The sequence below is a fragment of the Ovis aries genome, chromosome 10 (assembly GCF_016772045.2).
Source record: "Ovis aries strain OAR_USU_Benz2616 breed Rambouillet chromosome 10, ARS-UI_Ramb_v3.0, whole genome shotgun sequence".
Lineage (NCBI taxonomy): Eukaryota > Metazoa > Chordata > Mammalia > Artiodactyla > Bovidae > Ovis > Ovis aries.
The window spans coordinates 24,650,114-24,672,751 of record NC_056063.1 but is presented as its reverse complement, the minus strand read 5'-3'; positions in this window follow the sequence as shown (position 1 = coordinate 24,672,751).

The following is a 22,638-nucleotide window of genomic DNA, read 5'->3' as shown; positions in this document are numbered from 1 at the left end:
ATGCTGACAAAAGGAGTCAGTTCTGCTTGGGGTGAAACAGTGGCCACAGTTTCCTGATTTGATTGCTTTTTAATTGTAGGTTAGGCTAAGATTTTAGCTGCTCCTGGTTGCTCCTTTCCCTAGAAAATGTTACCTTGTGATTCTGGGAATTATTAGAAAATGATTCTCTATAATTTTACTTCATTTGTACCAAAGATAAATGTCTAGTAATTTTCCTCAAATTAGCTAGAGTGATTCTAGCTAATTTATAAGAATTAGCTGGTTAATATAATTATTCTTGCCATGTTTATCAGAATGTTGATTAATATAGATATTCTTACCATGTTTATTGAGCAAATGTGTATTGAGCCGCTAGTATGTGCCAAGTAAGACAGAAATTGGCAATAAATTTAATAAGTAAGTTAGGTAATATATTAGAAAGCATTACATTATATGGGAAAAAAAATTAAAAACCAAAGCACAGAAACAATATAGGGAGATACAGGGAAAGTAGAAGTGTGGAGAGCAGATTATAATTTTAAATTAAATCATCAGAGCAACTTTCATTGCAAAGAAGGGATTCAGTAAACACACGAAAGAAACAAGAGATTAAATCATCCCAAGCAAAGGAAAGAGCAAGTGCAAAGGCCCTGAGGTGAGCCTACACCTAATGTATTGAAGAAACAGCAAAGAGGCCAGTGTAAACTAAGCAAGACAATGAGATCAGAGAGGCAATGGTACACCGTTATAAGAAATTTGGCTATTTCCCTAGTGAAATTGGAAGTCTCTGGAGACCTTTTAGAAGTGGCATCTTACTTATCATCTTATTCATATTTTAAAAGAAATCACCTGGTTGCTTTGCTGAGCAAGGCTGCAGTAGGTTCAGGATAGAAGCAGGGGATCAATTAGGAGCTCAGCCATTAGCAGTGGGAGAAGGAGAGCTCGCTGCAGAGACAGAAGGAGCAATGCGTGAGCTAAGTGAGGGGCCACTGAATGACTCATGAAGAGTGTACTTAGAAAGAGAAACTGAGCACTTGAGTTGGGTACTGTTGAAGAAAGAGGAAACCTGAGAATGAGCTATTATATTTAATTACTGGGAAGCCATTGTCAACCTTGAAAAAAGCAGTCAAAAGAGAGTGGTGGGTAGAGTGAGTTTAAGAGAAAATAGATGGTAAGGAATTGGAGACACTTGATACAGACAATTTCTCAAGGATTTTTAAAAAAATGTTTATTTATTTATGTTTGTGTTGGGTCTTAGTTGCCACATTCAGGCTCTTTGTTGGGGCAAGATGGCTTTGTTACTCTGTGGCATATGGGATCTAGTTCCTAGACCAGGGATTGAACACAAATCTCCTGCACTGAAAGGTGGATTCCTAACCACTGGGCCACCAGGGAAATCCTTCTCAAGGATTTTTGATATAAAAAGGGAAAAAGAAATGGGTCAGTAACCCACAGGCAAGGTGAGCAGTCAGAAAAAGCCCAGTGATCAGGGTTGGAAACTGGATCCAGAATAAGTCTTTTGCCTGAGTGACTTAGCAGGACTTTCTACAGAGTAGTTACATAGTTCAGTCGCTCAGTTGTGTCTGACTATTTGCGACCCCATGAATCGCAGCACTCCAGGCCTCCCTGTCCATCACCAACTCCCAGAGTTCACTCAGACTCACGTCCATCGAGTCAGTGATGCCATCAAGCCATCTCATCTTCGGTCGTCCCCTTCTCCTCCTGCCCCCAATCCCTCCCAGCATCAGAGTCTTTTCCAATGAGTCAGCTCTTCGCATGAGGTGGCCAAAGTACTGGAGTTTCAGCTTTAGCATCATTCTTTCCAAAGAAATCCCAGGGCTGATCTCCTTCAGAATGGACTGGTTGGATCTCCTTGCAGTCCAAGGGATTCTCAAGTCTTCTCCAACAGCACAGTTCAAAAGCATCAATTCTTAAGTGCTCAGCCTTCTTCACAGTCCAACTTTCACATCCATACAGGACCACAGGGAAAACCATAGCCTTGACTAGACAGACCTTAGTCGGCAAGTAATGTCTCTGCTTTTTAATATGCTATCTAGGTTGGTCATAACTTTTCTTCCAAGGAGTAAGCGTCTTTTAATTTCATGGCTGCAGTCACCAACTGCAGTGATTTTGGAGCCCAGAAAAATAAAGTCTGACACTGTTTCCACTGTTTCCCCATCTATTTCCCATGAAGTGATGGGACCAGATGCCATGATCTTCGTTTTCTGAATGTTGAGCTTTAAGCCAGCTTTTTCACTCTCCTCTTTCACTTTCATCAAGAGGCTTTTTAGTTCCTCTTCACTTTCTGCCATAAGGGTGGTGTCATCTGCATATCTGAGGTGATTGATATTTCTCCCGGCAATCTTGATTCCAGCTTGTGCTTCTTCCAGCCCAGCATTTCTCATGATGTTCTCTGCATACAAGTTAAATAAGCAGGGTGACAATATACAACAAGATGCTGAGCAAAGCTGGAATGAATACGGCTAAGATGCTCTGCAGATGCTAAACAACTGTGTGAGACACAGGGTCACAAGGAGACAGAGGTCAACTCAATGCCTTAACCCACAGGGACTTCAGGGACCATATTTGAACTGGATTAGTATGAAAATCGATTGAAAAATTATCTGACAAATATAAAGCTGTTTAAATAATCAAAGAAAAACATGCTGGTCACAAGTTATATATTTGAATTCAAATTTAAGTGAGAACTTCACCCTGGAAGCTAGCATGTTATAAAGCTTTCACTATCCAAAAATGGGAAGCTCAGAAATTTATCAAGTGTATTTATATCTTTAATCTGGCCCTGAGATTAGAGAGAAATTTTTCATGTGGATGTTTTCATAAAGGACAGAATGAGTGATAATATTTTTACAACAATTGGAGACAGTTTGTATATGAGGTCAAGCATAGCATGTTCCAGTTTTGTGGTTTTATGGATTCTGGTTTAATGCAAGAATCAAGCTTGGAGCCTTTAGATGAATATGGAGCTGCTATAATGATTAGATATTTGAGTTGGGCATTTACCAGAAGCAGTATGAGGTCACTGGAGATGAAAGTTGCTGGTGAGAAGCTACAGAAAGTTGATCCATATTGGCTGTTTGATGACAGCGATGATATTTTGATGCAGAAATTCCAGACCTGGGTTCTTATCTTTATAAAGAGCTATCCTATCTGCTTATGAAGGTGGGCCAGAGGAATGCCTGCAGCCTCTTAGGGCTTCTCCAAAAGTAATGTTCAGTGTGTGCTCAGTCGTGTTTGACTCTTTTGCGATCCCACAGACTGTAGCCGACCAGGCTCCTCTGTCCATGGGATTTCCTAGAAAGAATATGGAAGTGGGTAGCCATTTCCTCCTCTGGTAGATCTGGGGATATTCTTCGCCAGTGCTTCTCCTTCATTGGCAGGTGATCCCTTTACCACTGCACCATCTGGGAAGTCCCCCAAATAGTGTTGCTGCTGCTGCTGCTAAGTTGCTTCAGTCATGTCTGACTCTGTGCGACCCCATCAACGGCAGCCCATCAGGCTCCGCCATCCCTGAGATTCTCCAGGCAAGGACACTGGAGTGGGTTGCCATTTCCTTCTCCAATGCATGAAAGTGAAAAGTGAAAGTGAAATCACTCAGTCGTGTCCAACTCTTAGCAACCCCAGGGACTACAGCCTACCAGGCTCCTCCAGCCATGGGATTTTCCAGGCAAGAGTACTGGAGTGGGGTGCCATCGCCTTCTCCCTTATAGAGACTAATGACTAGAAATTGCTTTGTTTCTCCATTTTGCTGATGAGGTTAATAAAAACCTCCCTGATGTCTCAGAAATAGTAACTAGAGCCTAGACACTGACTTTGGGGACTGCCTTACTTCCTACTTCACCTGCTTCTTGGATGGTTCTAAAGACATGAAATTTCAGATATTAGTGGCCCTTTTGTCTTCCTGTTTGCTATAATTGAGGAACATAGAATGATACTAAATAGATTGTGCGGTGGTACACTCAGTTGCTCAGTCATATCTGATTCTCTCTGACCCCATCAACTACGACCCACCTGTCTCCACTGTCCGTGAGGTTCTCCAGGCAAGGATACTGAAGCAGGATCCCATCTCCTACTCCAGAGGATCTTCCTGACCCAGGATTGAACCCACATCTCTTGCCTCTCCTGCTTTGGCAGACAGATTCTTTACTGCTGCACCACCTGGGGAGTCCACTAAATAGAGCAGATACAGATTAAAAAGTGGGGTGTGTGTGTGTGTGTGTGTGTGTGTGTGTGTGTAGGGGTTAGAGTGTTGTGGAATGTTTTGGAAAGAGGAAGAAGAAGCAGAAACTATAATCCATCCTTGTTTTAGGCCGTTGTAAAACAGGAATTGATTCTACATAAAATAGAATTAAAATATGGAAATACCTCAGATTGGAGATCTGTTGGCCATGACCACTATCAATTGGCCATGAAGAAAATTATTTATATTGCAGCACGGGGATGGAGAGAGTGGAATAATTATGTGAGTGGGTCCTGAAGTCAGATTTCCTAGGGTCCAATCCTTTTTCTGTTTATTTCTTCTCCCCTATAAACCTTACTTTCCTCATTTCTTCCTGAATCAAAGGATGATGAGGATTAAATGAAACAGTCCACATAATGCATTTGCCATAGCACCAGTTGCTTTTAGCCTTTATCATAATGAGGAATTTTCATTTAATATTGGGAAGTCATTTCTGATAACTTTTTAAAACTGGGATTTGTTAGGAAGGATGATGGTAGGGTGTCTTTTACTGGGTTTATTTTAAAGCAAAATATACTCCATAGTTTGAAATGACTGATGTGTGATTTTTCCTGGATCTGCGTGAACAGATAAGATGACCTTCAAAGATTCTCTTTAACCTTGTGACCTTTTTATTTTTTTATCAAATTACTCCAGTTTTCTTCAAAATACGATTGTGTTGTCTATTCCAATTCTAATGCTTAGAATAATTGTTAACTTAGGCTCTCATAGACTTTCTTATGGACCAGTATTAAAAGTTTTGGCTACAAACAAACACTCAAAAACAGTTAAACGAACAAAAGACACATTCATTTTCAAACACAATAATATATTCAAATAATTTTAAATGAATTTGAATATTTTTAAAATGAAATAATAGTGAGAAAATTGCAAAAAAAAAAAAAAAGCTAGGTAAAAAATGTCAAGCCATTGCATTTAGGTACTCTCCTGTATCTTCCTTTATTCACTAATTCATGTATTCATCTTATTCATCTGCTCCTGCATACAATAATCACAAATCTCTTAAGTGACTCCTACATGTTATGCTAGCTACCATTTCCACAGCCTGTGATTTCTACTCTTGTGGAGCTTGAAAAAACTTTGAACATGAAGTACAAATGTTGAATAAAATTTCAAGAAAATAATGCAGCTGATATTTTAAGAAACCATATAACAATTCTCATCTTTCTTTCAAAACATGAATAAACATAAGACTTAACCACAACTCATTTAGCTCAGCCACATTTAGGTCATCTTCCCCTCCTTTGTTTCCTAAATGCAGAGAACTCTATGACACAGATTTAATGTGATAGAGTAATTCTTAAAAGCTTAATCCTGCTTTGCTCAAACTAAAGTCTCTGTATTTAGGCTGTTTGGATGAATTAATTATGGACAAAGACCAGGATACTAACTAATATCAGAAGTGGAGATATAGAAAATATATGAATTGTGATTTGAAGCTTATTAAGACTTTCATATCAGTGGTATGCTGATAATAGTTTTTGATCAAGCTTGTTATCTCCGGTAAATATATAGTCATGAAGGCGTAGGAGCCTTCATGTTTTTGTCCATGTTTGAGGGTAATCAATTCCTTCTCTAGTAAGTTACTGTTGCTGCTGCTGCTGCTAAGTCGCTTCAGTCATGTCTGACTCGGTGCGACCCCATAGACGGCGGCCCACCAGGCTCCACATGGTCCTAAAAGTGTCCAACTCTTTGCAAACCCATGAACTGTAGCCCATCAGGCTCCTGTGTCCATGGGATTCTCTAGGCAAGAATATTGGAGTGGGTAAACATTCCCTTCTCCAAGGGATCTTCCCAACCCAGGGATTGAACTTGGATCTCCTGCATTAAAGGCAGATTCTTTATTGTCTGAGCCACCAAGGAAGCATGGTCCTAAGAAGTTTATATTGTTCATGAGTGAGATTAAAACATTAACTGTAGATGTTATGGGGAGGGAGGTGGGAGGGGGGTTCATGTTTGGGAATGCATGTAAGAATTAAAGATTTTAAAATTTAAAAAATAAAAAACTAAATTAAAAAAAATTAAAAAAAATTAAAAAAACCCACATATACGTGGAATCTAGAAAAAAAAAAAAAAAAGAGTCCGAAATGAAATATTTGGATGCAATTTCAAAAACGACAGAATGATCTCTGTTCGTTTCCAAGGCAAACCATTCAATAAAAAAAAAAAAAAGGAAAAAAAAATAAAAATAAATGATAAAAGTTCATGTTACCACTTTTTTTTAAAAAAGAAAAAGAACAACTTATAAATATATTAAAAAAAGGAAAAAAAGGAGGAAACAAGGAAAAAACTCAGTTACCCCTAAAATAGTAAAGAGATATAATTAATTTTATCTATATAGAATGAACTGGCGGGGACTATGTAGGAAAAGAAATATAAGGTGATAAGCAGGCAAATTCATTTAGTAAATTGTCACTTAATAGTAACTATTTTTTTTTAAACTAGAGCATGAATTTGGATACAAATACTTCTAGTAGTAGATGAAATACATCTTATTCTTTGGATTTCACATAATTTGTTTACCAATAACACATAAATAAAGATTCAGATAGATTATACATGGTTTACTGTGAGCTATACAGAGATTAAACTCATGAACTATTTCCCATGATTTGTGCCAGGTGTTTTAACCACAGTTTTTATAATATTCACAGATAATGTTGAATAGGACTTTATGAAGCTACTGTAATAGGAGGGGACAGAGGAAGCTTAAATTTTCTTATTTTGTTGTTAGTAAAGGGAGTAACTTAAGTGATACCCACTTATTCTTCATTTGATAGAAAGTGAAAGTGAAGTTTCTCAGTCATGTCCTACTCTTTATGACCCCATGGACTATACTACCAGGCTTCTCTATCCATGGGATTTTCCAGGCAAGAGTACTGGAGTTAGCTGTCATTTCTTTCTCCAGGGGATCTTCCCAATCTAGGGATTAAACCTGGGTCTCCCTCGTTGTAGGCAAACGCTTTACCCTCTGAGCCACCAGGGAAGTCCATTTGATAGAAGAGCACTACAGTGAATTAATTTTAGAAGAAACTTTAACCGTCACTGCTAGATTTTTCCCAAAAAATGTAAGGAGTTAAAACTAAACAAAATATAGTCCATGTAGCAAAACAGAATCCAAACAAAATATCAAGGAAAGCAGATAACGTCTTAAAACACAGATAACTGCTGCTGCTGCTGCTGCTGCTGCTGCTGCTGCTGCTGCGTCACTTCAGTCGTGTCTGACTCTGTGCGACCCCATAGACAGCAGCCCACCAGGCTCCACCGTCCCTGGGATTCTCCAGGCAAGAGCACTGGAGTGGGTTGCCATTTCCTTCTCCAATGCAGGAAAGTGAAAAGGGAAAGTGAAGTTGCTCAGTCGTGTCTGACTTAGCGACCCTATGGACTTCAGCCTACCAGGCTCCTCCAGCCATGGGATTTTCCAGGCAAGAGTACTAGTGTGACATAATTTTAAATATAGAATATGAGCTATATTGAAATACTATAAAATGTACCAGAATATTTCTTTTAATTCCTATGGTGTCATTATAGTGAGTTTTATTTCTTTTTTACACTTACATGTATTTTACACATTTTTTTTAAACTTTAAAAATAGTTGAGGTAATTGACATATATTGAGAAATGATCCCCAGGGTAAGTCTAATTAACATCTATCACCAAACGTAGTTACAGAATTTTCTCTTTATACATTTTTTGTAATAAGCAAATATTATCAGGAAGAAAAATCATAAAATACCTGGCCTAAAACTCAAATAATTGAAAATTTTGACCCAAATAATTATTTTAACCAAATAATTAGATATAGAGTGTTTTTTAATAAGTAAGTAAATTTTATTTTACTTAAAGGCCAATATTCTTTCCTTACAACACAAAAATACTGACAAGGGGCAGATCCAGTTGATGTAGAGCTGTACAATTGAATACCTGTAATTTTGGTAAGCTGTGATATGTCCACTGTAAGTTAAGTTTGGCCTACTGAAGGAGTAAAATACACCATGTGTTGTGCTATGCTTAGTCGCTCAGTTGTGTTCGACTCTGTGTGAGGTGGATCATAATAATATGGGCACGTGACCAATGTAGAGTGCAAATCAAACACCTTCCAAGTAGCTTTGCTTTTTATTCTTTTTATAAAAATACATTTTGTGGCAGTTTATTTCCACTTCAATAGACCATACAAATCACATTTTAGAAGAATGAAAGAGTCAAATGCTTGGGAAGGCAGTGGTGTTAGATGAAGAGAATTGATGGCTCTGCAGATTTTAGAGTGTTTTTTAAGTTGACCATGTAAAATCAGTTTTTGAGGATACTTTCAGAAGGATGAAGGGGAAGTCTTGCTTTTGTGCTGTGGAACTGGTACAAGTCTCTGTGCTGTGGGGTAGGGGTTGGGCTGACTCAGGAGTCAGGCAGGAAGATCCCAGTTGCTCCTGGGGGAGACATTCTCTGACACGTCCTTGCCCTTGGAGGAACAGAAGGGTATAACACATCTTACCATAATTCTTCAAATTTTTCTCCCTAATGCCTGGATATCACCATTTCTCAGGCCCCTGGGCCGATGCTGTGTAATACCAATTAGGTGCATGATACTGAACTTCCTGCTGTGCAAGGCACTATCAAGGAGTCAACGTCTTTGATCTTCTGTTTTCCTTCTGAAAGTTGGCATAAACATGAGAATAAACCATAATGTCACTTTGTGCAGCAACCATGACCTCACTGTCAACTGTCTGCATAACCATGAAAATGCAGCTCTTATAATACACATATTTTAAAAACCATAATGAGCCTCATGTGATCTAATCTTGCTTCCATGAAGTAAGTCACTGGAGACATGCGATGAGGGATGTGTGGGAGAAAATGCTTTTCTAAGTCCCTAAGAATTGAGGCAAAGTGTTCTGAATCCCATGAACCAAATAAAGCCTTTGGATGTAGCGTCAATAGGTAAATCTACATGAGCCCCTGAAAATTTTCTTTTGATTCATATCCCCCTCTGGGCCTTGGCTGTGACTCTGGCAGCTCTGACCCTCCTGAATCATCTCATAAAGAGTCAGCACACTGAAGGCTTATATCAGTGCGTTGCACAGATGCCTCCCGAGTGATGCACATTTAATTCACAGATGTAGCTCTGACAAGAATCAGAGTTCCACACTTTGTTTTAGGTGTGTTTAATTCAACAGATTTTTTTTTGGGGGGGTAGTTTTCCTGTGACTCTACATCACTAAGTTTGGAGAGAGTATTGAATGTGACCTCTTTGGATAGATTAGATATCTATTCAGTTCCTTCCGAGTCCTGAGATTCCATATTTCTATGGCTTGATACTTAACCTACAGATCCCTCAAAACATATTTCAGCTGTTCCCCCTTTTCTTCTTTAGCTTTCTCCTAACTCATCAGTAAATATTTAAGAAAGAAGCATTGTGATAATTGGGCTGCATGCAATATGAGTACCAAAATAACAGTGATTTAAGTAGATAGAAATAAATTGTTTCTCCTTTGGATGTTAGGATTTCGAGTTCAGTACTGGTGGGGCAGATCTATAGCTGTCTGAGACTTAGGCTATTTCAAGATTTCCGCAATGTCATTCTAGGGAACCATCTTCATTCTTAAGCAGGGTGGAGGAGAGGCAGAAGTAACCTGCACTTGCCTTTAAGATTTGTCTTGGAACTTACTTCCATCATTTCTCTAACATCCTATTGGTCAGAACGTCCCATAGGGTCACTGCTAGCTGCAAAGAAGACCGCAAAGTTTATCAGCTCCCTGCCCCCTCCCTGCCTTTCTGCTCCCAGATTAGCCATGTGCTCAGTTTTTGCTGAGGGTTTCTATTATTGTAAGAAAGTTAAAATGCTTATTAAAATATACATAGCACAGTCAAACACTACACACGTGGTGTGCTCAGCCACTCAGTCATGCCCTATTCTCTGTGACCCCATGGACTGTAGCCTGCCAGGCTCTACTGTCCATGGGATTCTCCAGGCAAGAATACTGGAGTGGGATGCCATTTCCTTCTCCAGGGGATCTTCCCAACCCAGAGATCAAACCCATGTCTCCTGCAGTGGCAGGCAGATTCTTTACCACCGAGCTACCTGGGAAGCCCAACTACATGCACACAGACACACACACAAATGAATTTTCCATAAAATCTCATCATTTTTCAATCTTTAGCATCAGGAAGAATATATGTTTTCCAGATGCCAGTTAAAGTTTGATTCAATAGCCAACAATCGCATGCCTCTTTAGAACTGCAAGCTAACCCAGTATGTAAGAGCATCAGTGTCTGCATGGCTATAACATTGTTAGTTACCCCTGTGTGTTATGAGCAAGTTTATCTCTGGGATTTCCATTTCCTGAAAATGGGTATGATATGTAACTTGCAGAAGTAATCATATTTAAATGATATAGTTTATATAAATCTCTTAAAACAGTGTCAAATACATAGCAAGTACTCAATAATGTTAGTTTAAAAATTAAAAAAAGAATTCTTAAGTTCTCTGACAATAAAAGATAAATGAATCACAGTCTCTCCACTAAATGACTTTATGTGGCAGGCCAGATGTATGGTGGAGAAGAAAAGAGTGAGGTTTAGAAGTAAGCAAGACATTTTTATAATTCTTATCTGATTGTATGAGCTTGGGCAAATTTATTTCTCTTCAATTTGAGTTTATTCAGCTGAAAAAATGGCAAGAATTATGTGTCAGAGTTTCTTAAGCATCAACTGACAATGTGTATGATATACTATGAAAACTCAGAAATACTAAGCTTAGTAGTGATATAATATCTGGTATTAACTAGTATTAATTCATACCAAATTTGTGCTGAGATCTATACAGCTATTATCTCATAAAACCTCTATAAGAAATCTGAATCATCGTATTTTTCTTTCCACTGTAGGATGAGAAAAAGGAGTCTTAAACTCCAAAGATCGCACAACAGTTTGTTGGAGGAGCTAAGAATTCATACCTAGGTATGAAGCCATTATTGTAAAATACATCCTACAGTGGAGTGGTTTGAAACAGGAGGAAATGTGCCGGGAACAGTGACTGTTTTAATTTAACCAGATCACAGTGAATACAGTGGACGTGTGGACGTCAAGACTGGAGGTTACACTGGAGACACATTGGGAGAGCTTTGAATATAACAGTGGGGATTCAATACTTCACTGAGAAACAAAGGAGGGAATGTGGAGGATTTTTATGAATAGACAAGCCGTGGCTTAGAAAGGGTGGATTAGATGAATTAAAGAAAGAAGAAAGATTTTTTTTTTTTTAAGCAGGAAGATGACTAAGAGGCTATTTTAATATTCTGCAGTGGACGAGATCTAGGGCACTGGTCACGGGAAAATGTAGTGAGTCTGTGTCTGGGAATGTTAAAGTCGTCACATGTCACTTATTAAGCAGTGTGTTCCAGAGGAAGCTGTTAGTGTGCCATTTTAAGGAGACCCTCCCATATTAGCAGGAGGGCACCCAAGTTATAGCACAATCAGTTCTGGGTTTACGAGAACTCTACCTAAGCCATGCATTTGCCACGTTTTCCCTGCCTGCATCTTACCTCTTCTTTGCTCGTGTCTGCTATAACCCTGTCTCTGACTCTGGCACCTTTAGTTTTCCTGGCCTTTGACCTGTTGTAAAATGTAAGTATCTCTAGTATTCAGATATGGTGAGGCCAACAGATGCGGAAAGGACTGCCACTGAAGAACTGTTTTGTTACTCACTGTATCCAAGTGGAGGGAGGACATTTGCATACAGGGCCACGTGGAGAAGCACCAGGGTTAGTCAGGAGGCAGAGAGCCTGAGGGGAAATGTGACAAGAGCCTCTACTGTGGTTTGAGTCACAGGCAAGACAGAACAAGCAGGTCTAGGTTCACTTAGTTTGATTAGTTTCAGTGGGCTCTGGCTGTTGGCACTGTCTCTAGTTATCTGGTACCTGGCCTGAGAGTAGTTAGGGCAGGGAGATAATGGGCTAGAGAGTGGGAACCTGATAAACAGGAGTTAGCTGGGGTGTGGGTTCTGGTCATTCCTTTACTATCTTTGCTGCTGCTGCTGCTAAGTCACTTCAGTCGTGTCCGACTCTGTGTGACCCCATAGACGGCAGCCCACCAGGCTCCCCCGTCCCTGGGATTCTCCAGGCAAGAACACTGGAGTGGGTTGCCATTGCCTTCTCCAATACATGAAAGTGAAAAGTGAAAGTGAAGTCGCTCGGTCGTGTCTGACTCCTAGTGACCCCATGGAATGCAGCCTACCGGGCTCCTCCGTCCATGGGATTTGCCAGGCAAGAGTACTGGAGTGGGGTGCCATTACTATCTTTAGGAGCTGGCTAGTGCTGGGAGGAGCAGTCCCTGCAGTCTTCAAGACCCCAAGATGTTGAAGCATCAAATACAGAAACTGCAAAGCATGGTTATTACACTCTGACCCACTGCTTTTCCTCCTAGCTTGTAATAGAGGCTTTTCTTCTTGACTCAGCAAAGTCAGACTCTTTTTTTTACAAGCTAGTATTTTTTTTTTTTTTTTGAGCTTTCTGGCTTAGTCAAAGGCCCTTATTAATGGGCGGAAAGAAGTGTGGGGAAATGGTTTAGTGAGCAAATAGTCCCAGATCAGCATAATGGCTAATCACTTATGTCCACTGTGAAGAAGGCACTGAGAACTTGAATTTAGACGGATTCAAAATGGTATATCACAGTCTGAATGATCTGTGGCACTGGTTAGTGGTTAACATACCGAATTGATATATACAATCCTTTATGCAGGAAAGTCATGCTACATTAGAAGCTGGGGGAATACATTCTGTTCTCTGTGTTGACACTCTATGACTCTAAGTAATTTGCTTCAAAATCTTTCAGATTTTGCTTTTATAAAGATGAGATTGGATTAGGTGATCTGTGAGGTCCTTCTTGTTTCAGGATTCCAAATATTAATGCTGACACTTAAAAATAAAATTATGAAATACATACGGTGCAGTATTTATAGGGATTTCTTTTCATTTTTAACTTGATACGCCAACTAGACAAACTCTTTTAGCTTTCAGCTCAAAATATTCAATTACATCCCTCATCTTTCCCTTCAAAAGAAGTGCAATGTTAGGGAATTTATTGCACATAACATAACATGTGTTTATGGTTCAGTATGAGAGAACCCACTATTTTTTTCCCCCGATTTTGGGTAAAAAACAGCAGCTTAATCAGTGATTATAAATTCTGAGTCCAGCTTTCCATTTACAAACAGTGAGGCTGAAAGCCATAAACATTCTGACTTCTGCCTGGGGAAGAGTGAGTGTTCCAGCAAATGTACATTATTGTTGGAAAATTCAGGATTTATTTTTAATGTCTCCATAGCATGCTGTTTCCATAAGTACTGCTCGAGTTTACAGAATGTCCTCAGGACTTGGGGCACCACTTTGCCTCACAGAATTCATACTGCATCCGTAGACCTGGACACATTGAAATAAAGTTCTCATGGAGTTAAGAAATTGTTTATCATCCTCTCTTCTTTTTTGGTTGAACTGAGGTGGGAAAATTGATCTTATTGACGTGTAAAAGTCAAAGAGATTGATCTTTTAAAAATATCTTTTATTTTTTATGTAAAGCCCTTGACACGTTATTTACATCTTGGATGAGGAGAGGCAGGACTGCTTACTTACATTGGTTGAGTAGCAATCTTTAAATTCATATTCTAATTTTGGTGGCTGAAACAGGGGAAGACAAGTGGTAATCTGTAAACAGTGGTGATGAGAAGTAGGTGAACAGAAGAAGGGAATCTAGTTCTTGAGAGCTACTTGTTTGGAAATGTTTTCTTAACTTGGATTATAGGAGCTCAATAATATTGCTCTTTTGCTTGTAAATTGTTAAGAGGATGTCTTGAAGTTCAAGTACTCAGAAATGTAAATAAACAGATTTTTAGTGGTATATTTTCTTTCTGAACAGTGTGGTCCCGTGTTTCTCATACCTCTAGGTCAGAGGTGATGTCCCAAGGAGTTTTTGAAGCTAAAGAATAAACATGCCCTTTTCCCTGGGATGTCAGTTTTTGCTTGTTTATTAATAATAAAATAAATGTTATGAAAATACAACAATGTCTATACTTTAGTAAAACAAAAATTGGATAACATTTTCACCAGTGAGAAGCTTTTCTGTTTATACTCCTTCACCTGGGGGTGATTGCTGTCCAGTGCTGGGTATCTGTGGAGAATTGCCTCCAAGACCTCAAGGTCCACTGGCACACAAGTTCCTTATAGAAAATGGTGTAGTACTTGCATGTAACTTACACATACCTTCCTGTATGATTTTCATCCTCTCTAGATTTCTTATAATAGTACAATGTAAATCCTAAATGAATAGCTGTAAATACAGCATAAACGCTATTTTAATAGCTATGGGCACACCACAAATTTAAATTTTGCTTTTTGGAACTTCCTGGAATTTTTTTTCCCCTCAAATATTTTTGATTAAGGATTGGTTGACTACAAGGATGTGGGGCCCTTAGATGTGTATTTGTTCTTCTCTGTCGGTAGTGTAAGTCTCCAATCTAAAACTACCGCTTTTCCTTTAGAGTTGAGGAAATTGTGCCACAGAGATGTTAAGCTGCCATGGCAACCCATATTTGCACACTCTAATGCTAATCACCCATTTGGTCAATAAATGTTTAGCATCCCCTTGCTATGTTCAGAGTTTTGTGGTCAGACAGGCTCTACCCTCCTGGTCACATGATGATGGGTACCATGCTCCAGACCTTATAATGTCTCATTTTTACACCTAATGTGCAAAATGAAAAAATCTGTTTTCTACAAACAACAGGAAGATTTTATTGCATTGTACCAGGCCTGTTTGGTTCGTGTGCTTATGACAAAACCAACCACTTTCTGGGGGATTATAATGCTTTGATTGACTTATGCTAGGTCAAATGTTGCATCTCTTCCTGGTAGAGGGGAACTCATTCAAAACACATAGTCAGAAAATAGAGGAAAGATTGGTTGCCCTGAAGGAAGAATGGATTTTGATTAAGAAAGGAATAGTGACTAAATTCTAGGTGTCAAAAATGTCAAAAATAAGAGTGCTGAAATGATAATATTTCAATGACAGTAAAGATGATGATTATTTTTTGTAATTTAAAAAGTTTACTTTTTCATACTGCTATGGCAGACGTTGTAATTCGGCAGCCTTTGGGCTAAATTTAGCCTGTATAGCGTCCTTAAAGGACTTCCCAGGCGGCACTAGAGAATGGTAAAGAACCTGCTTGCCCGTGCAGGAGATGTAAGAGACATGGATTTGATCCCCAGCTGGGGCAGATCCCCTGGGGGAGAGCATGGAAACCCACTCCAGCATTCTTGCCTGGCGAATTCCCATGGACAGAGGAGCCTGGTGGGCTATAGTCCATAGGGTCACAAAGAATCAGGTGTGACTGAAGCGACTTAGCGTGCACACATGCAAGTGTTCTTAAAAATAAGTTTGTGTGCTTCTATCATTCACTTCTTGTTGTCTTTTTCTTCATTCACACACATTACTTATGACCTATGACTCCATTCAAGAAGGACTCTAGGGACTCCTCAAAAGGTCATAATTAAAGAATAATTATTTTAAGAATGGTTATCATCCTGTAGACATAAACATGATGTTTTCTGTACCTTAAGTGATTTGCTAATGACCTCTCCCCTACCCATGATGTTTTCCATATCATGGGTCAATTCTGCTTTGAAATTTAGCACAAGTTAGCAAATGGGCCCATGGGAAAGGTCCAAAGTTTGTACCAGAACACACTCTCATCACTCATGTGTTCACTCCTCATAACTTTGATAGTTTTCCAGGCAGTCTGTCCTCTTCTGCCACATCTCATTAACTTTGAGTAAACATAGACTGGGCCTGGAATAGCTCACAAGCAGGGTCCGTCTCCCAGCAGTCTTGTTCAGTATCACACAGAAGATAACCTTAGTAGAATGTCAACTCCATGTGAATAGAAACTTTCCTTTGTACATCATCCTTTCTTCAGCTCCTGAAATAGTACCAGGCATAAAGCAAGTACTCAATATTTATTGAGATGAATGACAGACATGTACCTAGTACATGAGGCCAGAGTCAATAATGTGGAGATAGTTGTCTTTCTCTGTTTTATCTTCTCAATGTGAAAATTTGGCATTGTTGTCTTCCTTGATTATTCTCCTCTCCTGCGAGGTTAATGTCATCAAAGATTTTAGAGAGAACTAACTGTTGTTCTTGTACCGTACCCCTGATTTCCAATATACCCTTGGGCCAAGTCTGGGTTAGTCTGGGGAGGGTGAATGTCATCAAAGAGAACTGTGTTGATGCCCAAGGATATTGTACCACACTGCAGTCACAGATTTTAATGCAAATTTCTGATATCATGAGGTGCACTAAGACCAAGACCAGATGAAGCGGTCTCTTGTACATATTTATAGTTGCCTATGTGTTGAATAATTTCACCATGTGTAAAAAGGATATGTGTTTATGAAGCTGGCTTCCAGGTAAAGACCTTGTAATTTCAGACACTTTCTTTCTATCAGTATAATCCTGCTGTGGATTTGGGGGTTCAGAATTTTATGCTTCCCTCCATCTTGGACAGTGTGACTGGTCTCTCTGCCCCGTATCCTGAGAGTACGTGTGTGCTTGGTTGCTCAATCATGTCCTACTCTTTACCACCCCATGGATTGTAGCACGCCAGGCTCCACTGTCCATGGAATTCTCCAGGCAAGGTACTAATTTTCTTATTATAATATAAAGTAGAAAATTCATATATACACTTAATATGATAGGTCAATCATTCAATTTTATTGGAAATTAACACAAAGCTACTGCTCATGGAAAATACATTTTCTTTCCAAAATATTATCAGTTCAGGTCAGTTCAGTCACTCAGTCGTGTCCGACTCTTTGCAACCCCATGGGCTGCAGAATGCCAGGCCTCACTGTCAATTGCCAACTCCTGGAGCTTATGCAAACTCATGTCCATTGAGTCGATGATGCTGTCCAACCATCTCATCCTCTGTTGTCTCCTTCTCCTCCTGCCTTCAGTCTTTCCCAGCATCAGGGTCTTTTCAAATGATTCAGTTCTTTCCATCAGGTGGCCAAAGTATTGGAGTTTCGGCTTCAACATCAGCCTTCCAATGAATATTCAGACTGATTTCCTTTAGGATGGACTGGTTGGAACTCCTTGCTGTCCAAGGGACTCTCAACAGTTTTCTCCAACACACAGTTCAAAAACATCAATTCTTTGGTGCTCAGCTTGCTTTATAGTCCAACTCTCATATCCATACATGACTACTAGAAAAACCATAGCTTTGACTAGATGGACTTTTGTTGGCAAAATAATGTCTCTGCTTTTTAATATGCTGTCTAGGTTGGTATTATAATGCTTTATATTTTAGTGATGACCTCGGAAAAAAGGCCATATATTTTAGTTTAGTTTAGTGTAATGTTACTTTAAGGGAAACAAAGACAAAGATAATTGATCAAAACTTCAATACAGAATTTCTTTCTGATTAAACAAAGCAGTTTTATTTTGGTTTAGTGAGAAAAGAAGTAACTACACAGTTTCTCTGGCTCTTGTTTCTTTTAATTTAAACACGCATTGACTTCTTGCACCAATAAAAGTACTAATAACATGTTGAGGTTAGTTGTGTAGTGAATCAAACTCTAAACAAACCAAGAAGAAGGGGCTGTTTTGATCAATAACATGTGGGTATAAAATGTGGTATAAAATAGCTTTTAAGAAAAATATTTTATAAATATAGCAGATGTTCAGAAAACTGACTTTTTAATATACTTTCAAACTAAAGGACACTTTTATTTCTTTCTCTAAAACAAAGGTGTTGCCTCCAAGTTGAAGCTATAATTTTGTATTTACAAGGAGGATATACAACCCAGGTTTCCGAATAATGTGATTTTCAAATCCAACTTACAGAAATAAGCATGACTACTAATTAACAATAGCTTGAGCTCCCATTAAGTACAAAGAAATAATTTAGATTTCTGGGCATCTTTTGTTGGTTGTTATTTTCAAAAGAAATATTCCCCTCTAGTTTAAAGGGTTGTGAAAGAATGGAAACAAAAGGAGTCACTTCCGTGATGGGCTGCCTCTGACTTCAGCATCTGAATGCCTTCAAGCTAACCATGTGTCCTGCCAACAGTGGGTTGGGTGGGGAGTGAGAAAGGGCTGTGGGTTGTGGGAACTGTGGAGACTGTGGGAAGAGAAATGCACAGAGAGGCAAGAAAGAGTTCCATGAAATTAGAGATGGCAGTGGCATGAGTTGGTAAAATGGGCAATCCTGTCTGGCGTGTGTGTTTTCTTCCTTGGTCTGGGCTTTGCCCTCTCATCACCCCCACACAGCCTTGGATCCCTGGTCCTCACTTGAAGGAAAAGACTGATTCAAGGGAAATTCTAGATGAGCTCTGATGTTCCGAGCACATGGCTGATACTTTCTGTCCCACTGTCCTTCCCTTCACGTTATTTCTTCTGCCCGTAGGTGTGGTTGAGAAGCCAGATGTCCAATAGGACACTCAGTGTGTGTGGCTGAGAATGCCACTTCTTTCAAGGCTGATTTGAAGTAGTGCCTTTTCAACTTGGTGTATACAGACATTTAACAGCTTCACAAAAAGTGAAAAAGTTTTTTTGTTTTTTGAACTGTGCCCATATAGTGTCAGGGATCTTAGATCCCTGACCAGGGATCGAACCTGCGTGCCCTGCAGTGCAAGGGCAGTCTTAACCACTAGACCACGAAGAAAGCCCCTAAAAAGTGAAATGTTTTGTCGATACTTTTACTTTTATTGTTTTAAAATATCTAATTGTAGTTCATCTTATAGGCCAAATACCTGCCTAGTGGGCTGTTTCTGCCCCCTTTCCTTTCCTATGGTTTGGACCCATTCAGTATATGTACCTTTAAACTCAAGACTGCCTCTTAAGTCTTTGCTTTCATCATTCAGTGCAGAATAGACACTGTCCAGTTTCACCATTTCCATCCAAGTAACGTAAGCACTTGTAAAGATTGCTTATAAAAAAGTCTTTAAATGTATTTTGAACTTTTGTTCCATTGGCTCAACTTGATTTGCATTTAACTCTAGCCTAAGATAGAAACCAGGTCCTCTAGGGTTAGTTTCTTTTGCAGTTGTTGGTATCTGTGCCTCAAATTTACTTGTGGACCAGAAGAGTCAGATAAATCTGGATGTTAGTAATGAGAAAATTTGGGGCTAGGGTTTGTTCAACGTTCTCAGGACAGCGTAACCAGGGAAGAAATTCCCTGATTCTCTTGGGGAAATTTCTCGACTTCCTTTCCCGGTTCACAGAGTTATGAGTCAAAGCATAAAAGAATGTTCTAACTTGGCTCCATCTGTGACCCTTGCTTTTGTCTCCACATTTCGCTCCTCTGAAATTAAGACATCATTCTAAGAATTACGTTTGTCGCACATTATTTTTGTTTCACCAAGAACAATACGTAAGCCCTCTGTTTAAGTTGTGCCATCTGTATTTACCTCTTAATATCTTCATTTACTGATGATGCCCAATTGCATACAAGTTACTGTTTGATTGGGGATACAGTGGCTTTTGCATGAGTGGCGGAGCTACAGTTGAGTGTAGCATCCAGCTCAAGTTGCGTTGCTCCCTAGAAACTTTGGCCAACACAGAGAGGTATTCTTCTGATGTCAAAACAAAACAAAACAAAACAAAACAAAACAAAACCAAACCCATGTCAAAAAAGGAAACATTTTCATGTGAATACACACAAATATTACTACATAGTCCTTCACTTAAATGGGGCTTCCTGGGTGACTCAGTGGTAAAGAATCCACCTGCCAATACAGGAGACACAAGAGACATAGGTTTGATCCCTGGATCAGGAAGATCCCCTATAGTAGGAAATGGCAAACCACTCTAATATTCTTGCCTGGAGATTCCCATGGGTAGAGGAGCCTGGTGGGCTGCAGTTCTTGGGGTTGCAAAGAGTTGGACATGACGGAGCATGCAAGCATGCATTATTTAAAATAGTGCTCTTAACACAGTTTAAGCCAAATATCATTGTCAAAATATAATGAAATATATTTAAAAGAACAAAGAAATAAGAGATGATTTCAACTGAGAAGTCTTTATTGAAGGACAGGATTTTAAATTGGGCATTAAAAAGAAATAGCATCTTACCAGATAGAGGAGTAGAAGTAACTTCTGGGCATAGCACATGCAAATATATGACTTTTAAGGGAACTGGGTAAACCACAGAGAGCCTGAGCATACACCAGTGATGGAAAGTGGGGTGATTATAGTGGGAGAGGAAGACCAGAGCAAATTTCTGTGGAAGATTTTGAATGCCATGCTACAGACTCTGAAACTTAGATAATAGAAAAAAGTTTTAAGATTTTGTTAAAATAGAGTGACATTGTTTTTTGTTTTTCATAAACAACTTTGCCATCAGTTAGGAGACAGATGATACATTCAACTCAAGCAATTGGAGAAGAGTTTAATAAAGGGATTCTGGAAAAGAAATTAGCAAAATTCTGGAAAAGAAAATCAAATGGAATACAACCTTTAGAACTTAATACTGAAACTAAGCTCAGTGTTTTATCATCCACAACTCTAGATGATACAATCTGGAGAGAGAGAGGTGTGTACAGAGGGCCGCCTGATAGGATCAAAGACAGCAGGGCAGTGAAAGACCTGAGTGCCCTCTGTCTGCTCCGTGATCACCTACCATCATTTCCCATGCGTCAAACCAGTGGGAAGCTAGAGGACAAGAGCTCTGGTTGACATATTCCACATATTTCAGCTTTCAGAAGGACAGGTCAATGTGGAGAAGGGTGGAGAGTAGATTTAAAGGGATAAAAGGAAGAGATTTAGCAGAGCTGCAAGTGAATGGGGATGGCAGTCAAGGAAATGAGAGAAATGATTGTAGTAGGAGCAAAGGACCTGAGTCTACCCAGAGCAGCATTAATAACAATGGAAGAGAGGGAAAAGGGCAGGATAGCTGGTATATGGAGATAGAAGCATCAGCACTTTACAATGGTTTGCATGTAGGAGAGGAAAGAGAGGAACACAACAAGGCAACTGGTGTATATTCTTGTTTCCCCAAAATACAGGTTACAGAAGAAAGGATTGATGGGTTTTAGGGATGATAATGAGTCAAGCGGGGTATCATTGTAAACTGAACATTTGTCTCTGAGCTTGGGAAAAGAGATCAGAGCTGGAGAAGCATAATTAAGCATAATTTACTCTGGAACTGACAGCTGAACTCTGTGAATGTCGTCCAGGGAGATAACTTAAAAATGTGAACTAGGTCAAGCAGAGAACATCAGGGAATGCCAGCATGTCAGGGGGCAGTGATACGAACTGGTTGAGAAAACCAACAAATAGTCATTGGAAAGTATGGGGGGAGAGCAGGCAGGAGCCAAGGGGTGACAAACATTTCAGCAATGAAAAGTCCTAACTTTTGTATATGCTTTATCGTTAGAGAAAGCTTGGGGAGAAGATTCAGTCTTCTTTTCTTCAGGGTAGAATTCTGGATGATTTTGCTAGTTATGATTATTTGATATTTCTTTGGCGAGTAGGCAATAATTTTAATCTCTTAAGTTTCTATTGAGCAGGTACTTTGCATTGAGCTCTAAACTAAGCAATACTGAAGATATAAAATTGATATGAAATATACTGTTGTTCTTTAGGGACCTATAATCTTATTGAAATTACTGGAACATAGCACAAGGGAGGAGAAGGCAATGGCACCCCACTCCAGTACTCTTGCCTGGAAAATCCCATGGACGGAGGAGCCTGGTAGGCTGCAGTCCATGGGGTCACTAAGAGTCAAACACGACTGAGCGACTTCACTTTCACTTTTCACTTTCCTGCATTAGAGAAGGAAACGGCTGTCCACTCCAGTGTTCTTGCCTGGAGAATCCCAGGGATGGCGGAGCCTGGTGGGCTACTGTCTATGGGGTCGCACAGAGTTGGACACTACTGAAGTGACTTAGCAACAGCAACAGCAGCACAAGGGAATATATCTATATCTTTCTATCTATATATGCATGCTCAATTGCTCAGTCATGTCCAAATCTCTACAGCCCCATAGACTGTAGCCTGCCAGGCTCCTCTGTTCATGTTTTCCAAGCAAGAGTACTGGATTGGGTTACCGTTTCCTACTGCAGGGGATCTTCCTGATCCAAGAATCGAACCTGCATCTCTTGCACTTCCTGCATTGGCAGGTGAATTTTTACTACAACACCATCTGGGAAGCTCATCTATCTCCTTTTACTTGGACATGTAACAAAATAGATGCATCAGGATCTCTGGTTTCCAGTTCACTAGAATATATTAAGGCCATCACAAAGAAATACTGCTGACATTTCTTTTGAGTAACAGTGGTTTCTTTTCCACTCTAAAATTTGAAAAAGCTAAACTGAAGTGTGAGTTAACAATAGAACTGCTTGCAATGA